Source organism: Rhipicephalus sanguineus, chromosome 1, assembly GCF_013339695.2.
Source record: "Rhipicephalus sanguineus isolate Rsan-2018 chromosome 1, BIME_Rsan_1.4, whole genome shotgun sequence".
Lineage (NCBI taxonomy): Eukaryota > Metazoa > Arthropoda > Arachnida > Ixodida > Ixodidae > Rhipicephalus > Rhipicephalus sanguineus.
Window position 1 is genome coordinate 137,823,243 of NC_051176.1, and position 20,592 is coordinate 137,843,834.

Below are 20,592 nucleotides of genomic sequence, written 5' to 3' on the forward strand. Positions count from 1 at the left end.
GTTGACTGTGGCACAGAATGCCTGCGTTATATTGTGACCCAAACCTCGTTTTTTTATCTTCCCCTCGGAGCAGCACTGAGGGTTTTTTGGGACTGCAGTTTTTGCCTCTCTGCAAGGTCGTCTCCAAGTTCACCACCAACATGGACATTTAAATCTTAAAATACATCTGTGGGAATATCCCTGTGGGCTTTCACACGAGAGGTGCACGCCTAGTGCTGCCTGATCTCCAGTAACATAACCTCTTGGCAAGTGCAGCTCCGCCATTGTCATTTGACTCTTGCCAATACATATGGCACCACATTATTTCAGTGCACCCTGGCTGGACCTTGACTTGTATGACAGACTGGCACCAGTGATTTATACGTTGGGCAAAACTGCAAGGTAAGTATGACATTCAAGAGCTTAGCAAAATAATTCCATCTGATATAATACTTGCCATTTTTATCTTAAGATACTTTTTACATTCGATATAGCTCCACTGACGGGGCTGTTCCAAGTTTGCTTGCAAACTTCTTTTCCACCAGTAAGCCTCCTTTATATCTTATTTCCTCCTCTGTGTTTGTGAGGATGCCAGTATAGAAATGCATGGAGCACCGATGGCTGAAGTCAAGTTTTGTTATGTAAAGTGCTGAGTGGTACTGCTTGCACCCATCTAAGGGTATTAAGTTATCTGAATGCTAGGTGTTGAAGGAGAAAATGGGGCAATCATGACTTCATCTGTAGCCTCTGCAAATTGGCTGAAAGTATTTAGCATGTCTTCTCGGGCCATAGGGTTCACATATGTGTACGTAATGTAATTACTCTTTACTGGGGTTTAAAGGGGCCTGGTGACTTGGCAAAAGTTTTTGTCTCCATGCCAGATCAATAATGTGTTCACTCACTCACTCCATTTTCACTTATGATCTGTTCTCAAGATGTCGGTGAAAGAGAAAAAAGTGTGATAACTGCTACACGAAAACCCATGTTATTGCTTGGGGATATTGGAGTTACCCTCGACTCAAATTTTGGCACCTTTAGATGCCACATCTCACTTCCGAATGATATCATAGGGTGCCTCATGGCTTTTGCAGGAGTCGACGTGCTGTGATTACCAAGCCTGCTCATCCTGCTGATGGCGTTCCCACGTCTCAAGCAATCAGGCAATGTGCAATGGGATTTCGGAGGCAATGGTGTTCCATTGTTGCAACAGCTTCCATAGAGAAGCCATTGGTGCACTAAGTGCTCGGCATATTGGTACGTCATTCCCATATTTCAACACATTGTGCCTGTACAGCACCTGAAATGGTTGTAAAAGTAATGCCGTGGGTTTTTCTCAAAGTAATAAAAAAAAACATACGAATGTAGATCATAATTTCAACCAATGATCACAGTGCTGCTAAATGATGTCACATCCATCACACAAGTGCACAAAAGCACCATATCGTAATGTTGCTATCTGTGCTGCCCAACAAGCTTTCCCAGGAATGCTTTAGGGCCCTTTAATGGGGTATGGTAAGGTAAATGGGTTGTCCTGGTTTCAGCTTTATATCTCAGGAACTGTACCATATTTTGTGAAATTTTACATGCTCAAAAAGAGACCTTGTGGCCTTCAGTCTGTGCAATATTGACCCTGTAGCTTTTCTTACTTGCTTCTGGTTGAGTACCAAATTTCAGGCTTCTCCACAAAATTAAATGTACCTTTTCTCAAAAACCAAAAACTGTATGACCGTGAAATTTGGCATGCTTATTCAACATGATATTCTTATTAGTAGCAACCTATCAAAAAAGGGCTTTTAAATTTATCTCACGAGAAAAAAAATATTGTGCTCACTTGTCATGTGCTGTGAAGGAGACTTTCCAATTAGTAATTTTTTTTATTAACTTAAACAGTTTTTCAAAATTTTAGGTTCAGACTATTTGGAAGTGATTTAGGTTTAATCTGGAAAAGTTTGAGCGTGATCAGTCGGATAGTTCTCCAGAAAAGGTACATCAAGTTGTAAAAATTTTCAGAAAACTGATCGTAAGAAAAAGACACTTTTATGTTTAAAAATGCACGGGACGTGTTCACAATGTACAGCAATATTTATGCGAAAAGAGCATTTTGGCGGGAAAATGGTAGGAAGTGAATATATTCAACTGATCTAGCCATAGTTATAAAAAAATGCATACATGCAGAAACAATGATGGAAAAGGGCCTGTGTAACCGATAGGAGGCACGGTCTTTGGCGCCATTTTTAAAGGGCTTGGAGCACTCCTACGTGCTAGCCAATGCATGTTTTTGCTCCTCAGAGTGTGTGTTATTTTCTAGTAATGAAATAAAAAAATCGCTTTTTTGGTCGATCTACCTTACCATACCCCCTTAAAGGGACACTAAAGAGAAACAATGAATCAGTTTAGATTGATAAATTGTACTCTGAGAACTCTGATGTCGTTAATCTAGCCATCATAGATTTATTAATATAGGAAAAAATGAAGTTCAAAGTTTCATTTTTAAATGTCATGCTGAAATCTCAGCGCGTGATGTCGCGGATTTCAAAGTGCACTTATCGTATTTTGGCGCGATTGGCCCAACAAAATTTCCTCAAACTTGGTATGTTAAGTCTATGGCCCCCTCAGAGGACAATGTGCTTCATTTTTACCAATAAGGAACTAAGTAGGCCCTAGTAGGCGCCGTAAAAATATGTGACGTCATGGCGATTGGTGCGGAAACTTCAAGGTGGCGTCTCCACTCACATTTTCTTTTTGTGCGTTTTCTCGTTTACTAAGCGTCTTCTCGCAGCAAGTGTGGTGTTTTTGGTATCGCGAAAAAGTAGTTTACTAATACGAAAAAAATCGTTTTGCTCTTTAGTGTTCCTTTAAAGACGGTAAAAGAAAGAAATGAACCTGCCGATGGAAAATAGTAAGATAGCTGGAGTCACATGTAGACATGTGAGCAAAAGTAGGCTTCTTTTTCTATTGTGAACATTGCATGGCTGGCTAATTACAACCCGGCCATCTAAACTGCTGTACGAATTTTATGCGGCTGCCATTACACAACCTGGCGAATAGTGAATTTCTTTTTTTATCAGTCGCGCAACATAGCGTACTGGTGCGAAGAGATGTAGGACAGTGGTGGCTGAGTGAGCAGAACGAGACGTATAAAACTATGCTTTCTTTCTTAGTACATACTTTCATGCTATGAAATGTATTATGGAGTGCCTGAGCAGTTATTTAGAAGTAACCCGATGAGTGCTCGCAACTGCAATTTAAGTACTTAAATTTGCACCTACATATTGCTGTACCAAACAGTACATCTTTCTACACCACGCAGTGCATAGTATATGAACTTACTAGCTAGAATAGGTGTTGCTTTGCTTGAGACATGTTGAGAACATAATTCTTACACTTGTACTAAGCATAAAGCTTTTAGCTTACTAAGCTGGTTTTTTTTGTAGTTCTAATATGCCAACTAACAACTATATTTAACCCTTTGCGGTCTAAAACTTACACCTACGTTACCACTGGTCCAATCTGGAACTTTTTACCTATGTTAGGTGCCACATGAAAACGCACTCGCATATGCTGACAGACAGCAAAATATTTATTTTTTCTCCGTTTGCTCCTGTTCCAGTCCTTCAGCAATAGTTCGAAACTGTAGTACCGCTTACAATAGTAAGCACTTAGACACAAGTGCTTAAGCACAAGCACTTGCAACAGTGTCTGGAACACTGTCGGGAGGCATCCGGACAACAGACCGGACAAGCCGCTCGGTGATGGCAGGTGCTTCCCGAGAGTGTACCGGAAAGGGTCAATAAATTAATTATTAAAAGTTATTAGCATTGCCACATATAGTGGCTGCCTTCCTCAATCATGTTTGGCTATTTGTAGTATTGGCATAAATGTGTGGTTTTTTTTTATGTTGTGCTTTAACTGCCACATATTGCTACAACCTCAGTGACTTTGGTCATGCATGTACCCTTAAGATCAAGACTTTCAAAGGGCTCCAACCAAAAAACGGATTTATTTCCCGACATTTCGGAATCAACTCGATTCCTTCTTCAGGGGGAGTGACAGCGGAGGTGTCGAGGTGCAACTTTTAACTTCTCTCACGAACCAGCTGGGGAGAAGGAGGGAAGGCGCACTTTCTTTGGTGGTGTGTGTTGAGGGGGTTGTGGTTGCCGTGGTTGCTGCGGTTCCGTGGGATTGATGGGTTGGGGGCGGCCGGGGACGGTTTCGTTTACTCACGACTTTGCTTGCATTGGTTTTCTTGCTCTTGTTCAATACTTATTGTGTCTTGTTCAATACTTATTGTGTTCCTGTGGTGGGATCCTTTTTTTAGCTTCTCATAATCTCAAGAGCTTAACAATGTTGATGCTTTCCCTTCGTAGTCGCATGTGTTCAGGAGAACGGTGGAATTGCCTTTGTCTGCAGGTAGGACTTCCACCAAGAGAAAGAGCGCAAGGTGTTGTCTACAAAATCAAACGTTCCGACTGCCAGGCTGCATACATTGGCAAAACAAAAAAACTTTACCGAAAGAATTAAACAGCTCAAAAACGACGTCAGGACATTCTCAAGACAACCGAACCCTCTTGCAGAACACTCGGAAGATGCTGACCATAAGATTGCCTTTAGAAAAACCGAAATCCTAACAACAGAAACTAACCAACAAAAGCGGCTGTTACTGGAGTCGTGGTTCATCCAAAACACCGAGGGCAACTTGAACCAATGCAAGGGAAACCTGCCGTCATTATACATTTACGGAGTAACCACAGCAAGAAAACCAATGCAAACAAAGTCGAGAGTAAACGAAACCGTCCCCGGCCGCCCCCAACCCATCAATCCCACGGAACCGCAGCAACCACGGCAACCACAACACCCTCAACACACTCACCACCAAAGAAGACAAGCCTTCCCTCCTTCTCCCCAGCTGGTCCGTGAGAGAAGTTAAAAGTTGCACCTCGACACCTCCGCTGTCACTCCCCCTGAAGAAGGAATCGAGTTGATTCTGAAACGTTGGGAAATAAACCCATTTTTTGGTTGGAGCCCTTTGAAAGTCCTAATTAATTAACCCAACCAGACAGGCAAATCTGTCAGAATGTTCAGCTTTAAACCTTTAAGATAATATGCTGTATCAATAATACAGATTCTGATAGGCTTGCCGAAAGTATTGTGATGTAGAAACCAAAAGAGTATTTTAGATGCCTGTATCGTTGTACTGCCCAGCCATGTGTACCAGGAAGTCTACTGTAGCAAAGTCGACAACTGGGCTAGTTGGTATGAATTACCACGAATTCTAACCATCCAGAAGGTGCAAAACCAAAGCTGTCGAAGCCTGCCTCCATTCAAACATCACCTCAATTTCTGCTGCACTAAATCTGAGGATTATGACAAAACCTTGCAACCCAAAGAACCAGTCATTATCTAAAGCACTGTTTCTCAGCCATGAATTTTCGGGGACCCTTCTGGACCGGTGGAATAGATGAGGGACCCCTTGCAGTGAAAGAAAGGTGGGGGGGGGGGGGGTCACAACACAGCATGCAGTGTGAAGTACGTGGCTTTTATTCAAATGGGTCTCCGTGGAACTCAGGCCCATTTGAGAACCACTGATCCAAAGCATGGGAATCCTACACACACACTGCACCATTCACTGCTATCTCAAGACACTCCCCACAGCCCATACATCCAAAAGGGGTTTGGAATGCATGAATTTACTCATGTATGTCTTGTCACATCAGTTGTCTGCTGCATTTCTAACTGTTATGTAACTGAGCATAATGAATGGCCTTGTACAAAAGTGTATGAAGGCACACATGCTAGTAACGTTAAAGGAGTTGTACACGAGATACTCATCCCATGGGCCTTCAAGAAAGCAACAATTTCAGTCGCCTCACATAGCCCCCCCCCCCCATACTAACTTAAAGGGACACTAAAGGCAAATATTTTAAGTCCATGTTGATTGTTGAAATAACGGTCCAGAAACCTCGTAGTGCTACTTTTGTGCCAACGAAGTGCTTATTTTGAAATAAAATCATGTTTTAGTGGTCCACATCGCGTTAGCGCACTTCAAATCACCCGCCTGAAAGCGGTGTTTCTCACCTCACTGCTGCCGTGCCCAACGTTGCCCGCCTTTACTGTGCGGCGGCGTGCACTGGCGGCGTGCGCCATTCGGGCATCTGGCAACATCACATGCATGCGGCATTTTGTCGAACTTTCTGTCAGAGCGACTTTCACAAGCGCGCAAAACACACGTGGCAGTATGCGATACTGAAACTACCACTGAGACGCGACCGCATGAGCGAAACAGGGCGCCAGGCGAAGCGCACTTAGGCGAAAATGGAACCTTTGAACCGTGCCCGCCGTTGCCCATGGCAACGCCAAAGAGGTTCTTTCTTCCATGAATCAAACAGAAACGAACAAGCAGCATTTTATTACGTCTCTTGATGCACGGAGGGTTCTTTTTTTTTTATTGCAGCTAGTTTGATTACGAGTGATTAATTGTAGTCGAACTCTCTCACGTCATCGGGATCATTTCCAAAATGTGCCGCTTGTGGCGCTCATCGTGTGATACATTTAGCTTAATTTCTCGGTAAGTAGGGCACTGCTGTTGATAATATTGCAGTTTCAGACGTTGTCATACATTGAGCTTTCACTCTGACATAAATTGGTATTTGCCTTTAGTGTCCCTTTAAATGGAAGTGTGAGACAGACCAAGCAAGCCTCCCAGTTTAAGCAATAGTTGTCTCAACAATATGGGAATACACAATAGCTTGGAGAAAAATGCCGCAGCTGTAAAAAGAAAGACCGTGAATGTATCAGTGACACTTCTGTTGTTCTGCGCAGTAAAGAAAGACTGTTCTTAGATACTTGGTTATGATGCGAATATGTTTTGGTATCCCGATCCTGATTAGCATTGTCGACTGTCATGTGCATTGCGCCTGCGCGCGCCACTCGGCTGTGTAATATGTAGGAAGACTTTTCTGAATAAAGCTTAGTTGCGAGTAGCGCCTGTCCTGTACATCAGTGTTCCTTCTCAGTCCTTGTCCATTTTCGCGCTAGCCAATTTTGAAGCTGTACGAATCGCACAATGGGAGCGACTCACCACCACGGCACAAGGTAGGTTTGTCCTGGAATGATTAGGCTACGTACTGAACCCTTGAGTGCCTCAGCAGTGCAGCAGATATGTACTAAACAAAGCCAACAGAGACAGGATCCACATCACGCCCATCCAAAGGCATGCAAGGGCATTCATTTGATAATGCCACATGGTCAGTGAGGCACATTAATACTTCCTTGAATGACTTTTTAGAAAAAGTTTAATACTGGCACTGCCTCCTCGATGCATACCATGTTTCCATTCATTGATGAAGTAGTAGTAGTTAAACCAAGCCTTGCGCTGAATGTTTCCATCTTATGTAATTCGAACAAGCCGTTTCGGTGTGATGTACCTCCATGTGCTTCTGGCCTCCCTCTGCCTTATTGTTGTAAATAACCTATGCAAATTTCAGGTGAGGTTTCATCAGTAAAGCAAGATGCAGAGTTAACCATCATGCACCTGAAAATGCTCCTTCAGACATGATACAATTATAGAAAGCAAGGGTTAGGAATCAGACAACATTCTTTTTGAAGGAGAGCTGGTGGTCAGTAAGCATGCTTAAATGCCGTACCACATTAACTTTCAAAGTGTGAGTACATAAAGGGGCCCTGAACCATTTTTCCAAGTAATTGTCAATTGACCTCAGTATTGGAGTTTATTGCCTCATGAATCAATCGCCGCAAAATTTTTCGAATCCATCAAGTACAAGCAGAGTACAGGGATTTGCACATGCTTGCAGTGCTTCCTCTTTCTTTTTTTAATCCCAGCGAGCACGCTGGAAGCCATACGGAGAGAGACAACAACAGGGGAAGAAGCTACGTCACATGCACATCTTAACACTGAGCACGCATCACCTAACGTGATCATTCTCTCCCAGTGTGATTCTGGTGTGCACTAGTGTTGCTACTATGTAACTATAGCACACTATAGATTGTGGCACCCGGCATGTGGAAGCACCCCGTGGCAAGAAGCGCATCTGATCCAAACGCCGCTCTTAGCAGGCCCATAGCCAGGGGAGGGGGGGGAGGGGCAGGCCACCCCCTCCCCCCCAAAATTTGATGGCACATGGTGTTTTATCGAAAATGTGAAAATAGGCGTTTCTTTCAAATAGTCAAGGCTTTCAGCACCCCCCCCCCCCCGAAAAAAATTCCTGGCTACGGGCCTGGCTCTTGGTTTATGTCAGCTTTCGGCCAATAGCAGGTCTGCTGTATGATGGCCCTCCAAAGAGAGTGTACAGGCCTCTGTATGAAGAGACGGTGCTTGAGAAAATGGCAACCTTTCGCTCTGCTTATGAACTCCTTGCCACACACAACTGCAAGATGTGGTTGAGCTGTTGACAGCAGCATTTGCTTTCTGCTGTATGTGTTTTTTTACCAAGTACAAGAGATCGTTCAGGATCCCTTTAAATTTCCAATGTGTAAATAAAGTGTACTGGCTAGCTCTTAATTTTCTGAGGCAACAAAGAAATTGCTCTTGCTTTTTGTGTATTTATGCCACAATATCTTGAAAATGGCTGATATTTTTGATTATAAATAAAAATTTGCATGGTTTCTGAAGTGCCAATGGAGAATGGTCCATATGTCATATTGAGGTTCTTTCACACTCTGCCAAGGTCGAACGTAAACTTCATATCATCAGGAAACAATAAAATTTTTCAGACTACAGTCGAACCCGCATACAGGGTCCATTACGAAAGTAATGCACATGATTTTATTGTGACGCGACTACCCATGGCAGCGCGGTAAAACCACTTGGGCAATGTGGCGGGGGGTCTGCCCTTCCAATGCAGCTGGTCACCAGTTTACTCCGAGTAGTGTGAGCGGGAAGAAGTTCCACCGCGTGAAACATGAAACATGGGATAGTGACCGAAGATCTGCAAATGCGCAAGGTCTGTGCAAAGCTTGTGCAGAAAGTGTTGATGGAAGATCAGAAAGAACTTCGAGTTTTGCGCTGTCAAGAATTGCTGGATTTGATTCAAAATGAGCCGGACTTTCTTAACTCTGTCGTAACCAGAGACGAATCCTGGATGTTCAAGTATAACCCAGAATCGAAAAAGCAGAGCAGCGAGTGGCACACAAAATCATCCCCCCGCCCCAAAAAAGCGCGAATGAGCAAGTCTCGCGTCTAAACGATGCTCGTTGTCTTCTTTGATGCCCGAGGAATCGTCCATCTTGAGTTTGTACAGCAGGGAGAAACTGTCAACTCAGCCTTTTACCTGGAGGTGCTCAAAAGATTGAAACACCAGGTCGCGCACGTGAAGGCTGACTTTAAAGACACGGTCAAGCTCCACCATGACAATGCCCCGTCCACACGTCCATCATTGCCAACTTCCTGGCCCGGAGCAACACCCCGGTGATCCCCCATCCTCCTTACAGTCCCGACTTGGCTCCTTGCGACTTCTTTTTTGTTTCCCCGGCTGAAGAGAGAGCTGAAAGGAAAGCATTGGGAGACCATGGAAAATATCCAAAAGCATGTTGCAACATTGAGAGACATTCTCGTCGAAGACTTTAAGGATGCCTTCCAGACACGGCAGACACGTCTCCACAAGTGTATTGATGCAGGGGGAGAGTATTTTGAAGAAGTTTAGCCATTTGTGCAGGTCCAATCAATAAATATATTTTTCCCAGAAAATGCGCATTACTTTTATAATCGACCCTTTATATCAAACTCGCAAAAAACGGGAATTAGTTTGATATATCAGATAATTCAAGATACAATTTTTATTAAAATTATTGCATTTTCTATGCGACTTTTGGTGCACAAGTTGGCTTCACGGCACTGCTCATGATAACGTAAAATATGACGCCTTCATGGCAATACATGTTTTCTTTTTTTCAATTTTGCATTTTTCCGCGGTTTGTAGTTGAAGATACGGCGTTATATGCAGGGCAGGTTACACCCGAGAAAATGCGGTATCAATGTAACTAGCTCCTCAATATCTTCATACACAGCTGTACGTAGTCGTCGGGCGCCGAAAGCCTCTAGTCTGCCTTGGCCTATCATACTCCGTGTGCTTCTTGGGATGCTGTACACAGTGGCGACGTAAGGCATCTTTTCCCATGTTCGACTGTATTGATTATTGCGAGCTTTGTGGAGAACAGCGGGTTCTTCTGTTTTACTTTATCCATCGCGTTAACAAAATTAGCAGAGAAGCGGAAGGCGATCCCGCACAACGGGCCGGCAGCGCAACGACAAGGAATCATGGGGGAAAGCATGTGATGACAAGTGGTAGTTTCTGCTCACTCTGCGCGGCATCCTCCTAATCGCACTGCTCGCTCCCCCAAGTGCATGCAGGAAAGTCCCCATCCGTTATTAAAGGCCAAATATTTGTCAAGGAAAGCCATCTTCTTGGGGTGTTTCACACTACTCGGTGTTCGATATATCGTGTTCCAGCTATTTTTGTTTGATGTAATGGTAGATTTTTCTATGCATTAACCGTAAATCTTGCAGTGTTCAAGAACAGTTTGATATAAAGAATAATTCGATTTACCAGAGTTCGATGTAGTTGGGTTCATCTGTAGATAACATAACTTGTAATGTCAATAAGCATGCCATCTGGTCTACTTCTTTCTTGCATGCAGATTTTACTGTTTGAAGGCAACAGCAAAGGCGAGCGTATCTCAAGATGCGACCGATTTCGTCACCACAGTGCATAACCTTTTTGGTTATCGTGAGTATGTGTGACTTTTATCAGTAAAGGCTGTTCAGCGATGCTTCCGGTGACATCCACATCGCCTCAAGTGGATATACCATCTGCCATCCCCGATTCTTCAGTGGCCCTGTTCAGCACCTTGTTCAAGCCACTTCCTTTTTATGTGCAGGTTAGTAACAAAGTATCATCTGTTAAAGCTAGTAATCCTTTCTTTGTCCAGCTGGCATGCCCACATTGTACCATACGAATATTGTTTCTTCCTTTCTTTATTGATGCTGTGTGGAGACTTTGAATCCAATCCAGGGCTCTTCACTTCAAAACTTTTCATGCATTTGATTGAAAGTCAGAAAAATATTCAGAGAAGACTTGATGACATTGAATTTAATCTACCTAAGTACCATAAAAAAAATGTCTAATATAACTGAAGGATTTAGCTATAAAAATGACGGTCTTGAAAGGGCCATCCAAACCTTAGAATGCAAGGTCCATGTTTTAAATAATGAAAGCTAGCTATTGTGTTTGGAATCTGGTAAAAGAATGGTGACACTGCTGGCAACCTAATGGATAATGTCAACCTAATGTAATGCCAACCTAATGGACAAGGTGCTCAAACAAGCCCTAGACTTGAGCATGAACTTAGTCGAACTGATCCACTGGCTTGAGTGAAACCTGCATGGTAAAAGATGCCCAGTAATTGTGAAGTTCTTCAATCAGAAGGAGAATGTTAAAGGGACCGACAACTGGCCAGAACGTGTGATTAGATCCTGGTAGAAATGAAAAGACCCTGAAATACAGTGACAGATTGCAGCATCCTTTTCATGTTGTGAGTAGAATTTAGATTTTTAAATCGTGTTTGAAAGTAACATGGATGGATGGATGCTATGAGCGTCCCCTTTATAACGGGGCAGTGACAAGTGTGCCACCATGCTCGACAGATAAAAAAGGCTTTTTCCTTTTAAATGCGAAGCATTTCTTAGCGAACTTCTGCGACTTTGAGCGTATCTATCTATCTATCTATCTATCTATCTATCTATCTGTCTATCTGTCTATCTATCTATCTATCTATCTATCTATCTATCTATCTATCTATCTATCTATCTATCTATCTATCTATCTATTATCTATCTATCTATCTGTCTGTCTGTCTGTCTGTCTGTCTGTCTGTCTGTCTGTCTGTCTGTCTGTGTGTCTGTCTATCTATCTATCTATCTATCTATCTATCTATCTATCTATCTATCTATCTATCTATCTATCTATCTATCTATCTATCTATCTAGCTGCCTACGACTTTGTGCTCTCCTGGCCGTCTCGTTAATCGGATGTACACCAAAACTGGTGTGGCATAACATGACCTTATTACGAACATAAATGACAGGTCATAACATGAAAATCGTGACATGCATGTCATGAACAGCATGATTTACATTCCACGGCCTTCTGGCTCTTGCGGTTGTTCCGTTAATTTCATATATACCAAAATTGGTTATGACATGACAAGAGTTCATGACAAACATAATGACAAGTCCTAACGTGCAAATCATGACACGCATGTCATGTGCAGCATGATTTACATGACATGGTCTTGGGGCGCTCGCGGCCATTTAATGAATGGATATATACGAAAACTGGTATGACGAGACATTTCTCTATGACAAACATAACTGACTCGTGATAACATGAAAATCATGACATGCAAGTCATGTACGACGTGATTTACATGCCACGCTCATGGTGCGCTAGCGGCCGTTTCGCTAGATTGATATACACCAAAATAAGGTATTGCGCGATGTGACTGTATGACGAACGTAAATGATAGGTGGTAACAAGAAAATAATGACATGAATGACATGTACGCCATGATTTACATGTCTTGCTCATGGCGCACTCGTGGCCGTTTCGCTAGATTGATATGCACCAAAATTGGTATTGCGCGACGCGACTGTATGACGAACGTAAATGGGAGATGGTAACATGAAAATCATAACATGCAAGTCATGTACCACATGATTTACATGCCACGCTCATGGTTCATTCACGGCCGTTTCGCTCGTTTGATACTATACACCAAAATTGGTACTGCGCGATGTGACTGCATGACGAACATAAATGACAGTGGTTAACATGCGAATCATGTTATGCGTGTCATGTACAGTATGATTTACATGGCATTGTCATGGTGCGCTTCCGGCGGTTTCGTTAACTGGATATATACCAAAATTGGTATGGCATGACACGAGTGCGTGATGAACATTAATGACAGGTCCTGCATTGTATATACTAGAATACACGTTTCATAGGCATGGTATATACCAGATTGTGCATACATGCGTGCATGGCAAACATGCGATATATGGTGAACTAGATACCATGGCATGAATGATTTCATTTGGCTCATATACACACAAGGCGATATATGCAGCTCTTTGCTGGCTGCTTCGCATTACATCGATTCCCACAGTGCGTGGGATCTGCCGGATTTTTTTTCTTCTTATTGTTGGCATAATGCCTCTACTTCGATTAAATCTATCTTACTACAGAAAAAAAGAAACATAAATTCAAAGCCCAGTTCTCTGCCCTTTACGGCAGAATCTCCTTATTTTTCCCTCTATTATTTTTTGTCCTTTCTGTCTAATTTTCTGCCACCAATACTCTAACCATCTCTTACTTATTTCAATCGCGGGTGTGTTCAGCTTTCCATAGTTGTCCATAAAACCCAAGGCTTCATGTAGACTCGTGCCCAAACGTACACACGGGTGGATATCTCCTCATTCAATCAGAACAGGCTACACTGCTTCCTTATCTTCCCCACAGCATGTGCATTGTTCTTCTTCTTTACTGAATCTTGCTTTATAACTACACTATCTAAGGCATTCGATCTCACTTCAAACAGTAAAGCGCTTCCCCTTGAATTATCATAAAATGCCTCCCTCCTTATTTCATTTTTGCCCTTTCGGTAGTTACTCAGAGCTGGCTTTTCTCCATAGCTGCCGTCCAGTAAATCCTCTCCGCCTCTCTGACTTTTCGCTTAATGCTCTTTGTTGCCATATCGCTTACACTACCAGCCGTATATTTACTAGTGAGCCTTCTAGTTCTTTTTCTCCACTGTGTGTCCACGCTCTTCCTATACAAGTAACGGAACACCTTCTCTGCCCATCTACTCTCTTTCATATTCCTTAGCCTCTCTTCAAACCCTATTTTGCTCTGAGCTTCCCTCACCTCAAAATTTGCCCATCTTATAGGGGGGCGGCTGCTTCCCCCTATTCACATAAGAGGGGGGGCGCCAAGTCAGCCCCACACATTGATATAAAGGGAGGGGGGGTGCTGCGATTCGGGGGGGGGGGGGTAATGTCAGCGCCATACATTAACATAATTGGGAGGGGGGGTGGCGCTGCGACGAACCTTCGCCACCCCCTGAAGGGGAGCCCTGCGCACGCCTATGCAAGAGCTTCAGCTTCCCTTCCGCATATGTCCACCAGCCGCTGTATATCATCTCGACTGTCCATAAATAAGACAATATTGTCTGCATAAAATAAACCTGGAAGCTTCTGCTCAATCATCGTGCCACCCTGTTTGTGTGACAGATTAAAACCAATGTTGCTACCTTCTAGCGCTTCTTCCAAGCTCACCATGTACAGCATGAATAACAGCGGGGACAAAGGACATCCCTGTCTCAGTCCCTTTCTAATAGCAACGTTCTCTTTGCTACATATTCCTTCCCATTCTATGCAAACTATATTTTCTCAGTATATCTCCCTCAAAAGCTGTATACAGTCGTTGCCTGTGCCCATTTCTTTCAGTATATCCCACAAAATTTCCTGATGAACGTTGTCATATGCCCCAGTGATGTCTAGAAAAGTCACATACAAGGGCCTATTTTCTATTTTACATATTTCTATACACTGAATAAGAACAGACAGGTTATCGTCTAACCGCCTGTCAACTCGAAATCCATTCTGAAGTTCTCCCAAAATATTGTTATTGTTCTGCCCACGTTTCTATTTTTATTTTTACTGCCTGCATCGCCAACCTGTACAGTACCAATGTAATGGTTAGTGGTCTATATGAGCAAATCTTATCCTTTTCTCCCTTACCTTTATAGATTAAGTTCACTCTACTTTTTCGCCAACTGTCCGGTGTTTGCCTGTCCTGTAAGTATTCTTATACGGCTTTCAGCAGTGCTTCTTTAGTTTAGAATAACAGAGAGCTGAGCTAGTTGGTAAGTATTCATTCTAAAAAGACAGGGCGTGCAAACATGGACACAGGAAAGAAGTCAGGACACCACAAACGCCGACTAACAACTGAAGGGACGCACAACGGCTGTTATATCCTAGTTCATTAATGAGGCTGACGGGAACCCCATCTAAACCCGGTGCAGTGCGCTTTGGAATTTTTCCTTCGGCTTTTTCCAGTTGAAATTCTCAACTACTAGCTCTTCCTCGTTTGCTCTCTCTGTCATACTTTTACTCATCGGGGAAATCCCCTTGACAGTCTTTTTAAACTAATCGGCTGTTACCTTTCGGATGTAACTTAGCGCTTCGTACCCTTTCAATTGATTTCCTCCTTCATCTACAATATATTGTTGCATTGTGACAGACTTCCTAGTGCCTTTATATGTGGCTCCAGAATATCCTAGGAGCAGCCTTCTTTTTTTCGTGAATCTCTGTCACCCAGCATTCACTTTCACCTTTAATTTTTGCCTCGACCAATTCCTGTACAATGGATTTTTCTCTAAATATATAGTATTTTCCATATTTTGTTGACTTCGTCCTTCAGCCGCTTCTCCTTTTTTGCCTTTCTATGCTCCCGTGATGCTTCATGTTGCTTCTCGATCACTTCCTGGATTTCCTTGTTCTACCAACAAAAAACCAGTATGTTGCGCAGCCTAGCAGAAGAGCCTTGAAGCTTTATTATTATTATGGAGTCGATCACTTTGCTGTACGTTGTCACGTAGTTTGATGCTGTCATGCGCGCCATAATTAGCCCTGCAAATTAGAGTATGTATATCATTATCTATCCCCGCTCTATTTTGGGCAGCTTATGAGGTAAAAGGAGTTGAGAAGTGGTGCTGCCTTCACAGTAGCCAGTGGAACATATCGAGTCGCGGTGCAGCGTGCAGAGTGCACGCATGCGCAGAAAACCGCCGTGCTCAAACACGAACCGCTCTTGCGCTCACTGTTTGCAGCATGTGTTGTCAGTTTTGTATACGACTTCATATTCGCCGCAGATAGAAAAATTCTGATTACAAATGTTTCACAACGTTTTTCAAGTTATACCATATTCCATGATTAGACACTCTCACCGGAAAGCTTTCCGTTGCACTAAAAAAAATGGGCACCATAAAAATTGGTTCTCAGTCCCTTTAATGCCCTGGAAAGTTGGTACAAACTGAAAGGTAAAGGAATCTCTATTTTAGAATATTTTTTGCACAACCGCTAGACATGTGCAAAAACTTCTTTGGGACTGTGCCTCATAAATGAGAACTGTGGTCTCAGAAGTGAGGCTTGTACATGAAGCTCTTTTCACCGCAGGCAAAGCTACCATACACAACAATAACTTCTTTGTAACTTTCCAGTTTTATCTGTTACCGCATATACATACCTTGGTATCACTTCTGACCTTCTTTTGACGCACCACATAACCAATATAACCCAAAGCTAATCGCGTACTCGGCTACATTCGCCGGAACTTAAAAAAAGCTCCATCTTCACTAAAGCTATTAGCCTATAACACTCTACTCTGGCCAAAGTTAGAATATGCATGGGCCATATGGGACCCTAACCAATATAACCTGATTAAAACACTATAATGTATTCAAAATCATGCAACTAGGTTTATTCTCTCTGACTACTCATACATTAGCAGCATTACAGAGCTAAAATCTCATAAATCTTCCTAACCTTGCTCTTCGTCGCAAAGTCACTCGCCTTTGTCTTTTTCATAAATTTTGTCGCACAATCCCTCATACATCTGTGATCATTCCAGCTCATTACCATTCTAGCATACTCAACCACACCAAAGCAGTTCACCCGTGCCATGCTCACACCGTAACTCATTCGTCTTCCTTTTTTGTGCACATGGCAAGGACTGGAATGCTCTTCATGCCAACACCGTGCAGTACTCCATCAATCCTTTTCAAGGAAGATGTTGTAAAACATGTACTATGTTAAATTGTTGCCCACCCCTCATGTAAAACCCCTAAAAAGGGGTTTTTGAGGTATTGGAAATAAATAAATAAATAAAAAAATAAATGAGATTAAGGTTGACAATAGATTACTAGCACATACTGAGTGAAGTTCAGCGTGAGATGGTTTATGTATGTGCGCCACTCAGCAGAGAAATACGCGCTGAATGAACCATGGTGAGTGGGATTACATTTAGTCAAATGGTGGTGACCTCAGTGAAGCAATTTTCTGTTGTACATTTGCGCACTAATAAGCTTTCATAATATTGAGCACACATGATCAGACAACATAGTTTCTTTAGCATGACATGTACTACTCGTGTTTATGAACTGAATTCACGAAGCTTTCACCAATTGCTTTCAAGTGGATGACTAGAGATTTTCAACTGAATGACCGACCAGTTGCACTTGATTATCTCCAGTCAGATCTAATTGACTGACCAATATGGCTACTATTTGAATGCAATTGGAAAGCTAATTTGTTGTGAATGATGTTGTCTAATTGTGATAAAAATCAAATTGGTTCAACACCAATTGGTGGTTGTTGGATATTTTCCAATTGGACCCCTCGGATTTTGTTTTTTTACTACAGAAGGCATATACCACTTCAGTGAAGCAATGGAAGCTCACACCGTTGGAACTCTCCAGTGGTATGTACACTGGTTATTCAGCTGAGCTGTGCAACACTGCCAAGACATTTTGCAATAAGATTGCTAGTAAAGCAACTGTGAACACCGATCGAACTCGCAAGAAAGTAATGGCACAGTTTATAAATTGCATCCATTGAAAGCAAGTGCAAGTCTCATGGAATATCGAACAGATTGCCTTACACTTTGTATCACAGCACACTACGACATGAGTTTGATCAATGTGCGGCATCGTTAAATAGTAGTGGTACCACGCAAACTTCCTTTCAGCACTTCAGTATTTTTACTACGCAGGTAGTATCGGGCAGTTTGTGCAGTACCAAAGCTGGGCCGTCCCAGTGTGCTTCCAACTTGTTCGCTTTTGACAAGCACAACAGCAGCACTTTCTGGCCCTCTTTCCGGATGCGGTTGGCTTTGTCATACTGCCTTTTTGCTTTAGCCTGAGCCTCCAGCATGTCATTCACAACTGGAACACATGTATCATTTAATCGCTGCAACAAGTTACAGATGTACTGAACTGCTCTATGCCTGCCCTCTTGTTATTGCAGTTTTCATGTAGAATCCTGAGTGGTGGATGTAAGGCTCATCCATACGAGCTTTGCCTGGTTGAAACCATTGGACTGATTTATTAATGCAATAGCGTTAAAGAGCTCATTTTGCAGAAATTTCGTTGTCGGCATCAGTGTCGGCGTCATCGGTTGTGAGGAAAAAATCTTGTCCGCGGCCGAAAAATCGAGAAAGATGCAAATAAAATAAATAATAAAAAATCTTTCGTTATAGTGAGAATCGAACCCAGGCCGTCTGCATGGCAAGCAGGTGTTCTACCACAGAGTCATGCTATTGCTTGAAACTGCTTCCAAAAAAAACACTATATGAATGTCATGTAGTGGAAGGAGTCTCTTCAACGCATGTAAAATCGTGCCAGGCATCAAAACATGTCAATTGCGCAATGAGTGGGTGTTGTAAAGGACCACCCATCACAAAGTGCTCAGGCATATTGAATCATCATCAGCTGCAAAAGCATCAACAAAGCGAGCAGCTGCGTAGGTTCGCGTGTTGCCTCACAGGTGCATAGTCAGCCCTTCGCTGATTCACGAAAGGAAGAATTATGGCGTAGTGGGCACCAGATGCACTTGCAGTAAGCATCATAGGATAGTTTGAAACAGCCAATGTTACGGGCATAGTCATTCGTTTCCAGACAGCACGATTGAGGCATGCACCGAGAACCGAAGCCAGGCTAGCAATTGAGAAGGCGATGCGCACAGTGCCCAATTACTCTATCGCGTTCTACTCTTGAAGGCAAAGCTCAAGTGTCCTCAAAGTTTTTACTGCCTGTGAAGTGGCAGGCAGTGCTCTGTCCCATTCTTTTTTCTGCCCATAAAAAAAATATGCCAAATGCATTTTATTATGGAATGAGCCTGCATCATGCTGTTACATTGTTAATGGTGAACTGAACTTTGGCATATCTTGATGCTGAACTTCTTTAGATACGTTATGGTCAGTTTGCTAGTGAAAATGCTACTGGGACCTGATTGTAATGTGAAAATACTGATGGCAGAGCATCCACAACACCTGTTGTCGATTGTTTTTGCAAGATTACTGCCTCAGGATCTTTAGTCAATGCCATAGGTTGGTAAAAAAAATTGGAGCTCACTCAGACTCACTCAAGAAATATATCTTGCTCTGAGGGCTCACTCGGACTCAGACTCACCAAAATTTTCCTCAACTGGTTCACTCGGACTCAGACTCACTAAACTTTTTCTCAACCGGGCTCACTCGGACTCAAATTCACCAGCACATTACTCAGTCGGACTCACTCAGGCTCACGGCTTCACCTGAGTCTGAGTGAGCCTGAGTTAGTCGACTCATGCATCTGTTAGCGTAAAATTTGCTCTTTTCAATCATTGCGTCAATGCTCTTTAATGCCAATATCTCACATAATCGGTGATCTACGATACGCCATTTGATCTTGTACTGTCTTATACGAGTTATCAGTTGTTTCAATCCAGTAAAGACATTTTTATGAAATACGCGACTCACACGAGATATTTATATGATGAACTTCCCATGGAAGAGTTTGTGGGGGGAAGTCATGGCACCCCCCACCCCCAACTCATGCCTCTGATCGATAAATATTATGATGGTGCATCAACGCTAGTGTGTTGAGATATATGGGAATAGACTTCAGTATAAACTTAAGCCTGTATAAGGCTGTTAGTAAAACTGAACATGAGTAGATAGGACCATAGGTTGGCAATAACAAGTGGAGCTCACTCAGACTCACTCAAGAAATATATTTTGTGCTTAGGGCTCACTCGGACTCAGACTCACCAATATTTTCTTCAACCGGACTCACTCGGACTCATACTCACTAAAACTTTCCTGAGCCGGACTCAGACTCACCAAAGTATCACTCACATGGACTCACTCACACTCAGGCAGGGGCATAGGCAGAAATTTTTTTCGGGGGGGGGCACCACCTTGTTCTGAAGTGGGGGCCGGGCAGGCAGATGTGGTCATGTGTCATTTTGTGCTATGTGTGCCATGGCAAAAAAATTTCGGGGGGGGGGCACGGGCCTGGTGTGCCCCCCCCCCCCCCGCCCGGCTACGCCACTGCACTCAGTCTCACGGCCCGATCTGAGTCTGAGTGAGTTTGCCGACCTATGGTCAATGCATAGCACAGTCAACAGGTAACGACATCCACATTTCGTCAGATTGAGGCTATATACTTGTTGAATATGATACCTGTTGAGTATGAATTCAAACAAACTAGCCCAAATTTTAGTTCTTACAAGCCGCCCGAGCCAGTAATGTAAATCCTTACTCATTGAAAGGGTTCATTAGTGGTTGGAACTGCAATCAATGGTGCGTTTCTTTTTTCACTTGGTCAGCCTGTCCTCTGACATACCTCATAGCTCGAAACAAACTGTTCAGTATCTTTGAAGCTACTGCACCAATAATATTCACTTGAAAGCTTCATTTTCATCTTATTAACGTCCAGATTGATCACCTGACAAATAGACGCTATGGGACAGCTCCAGTAAGTCATTGCTGCACTTTT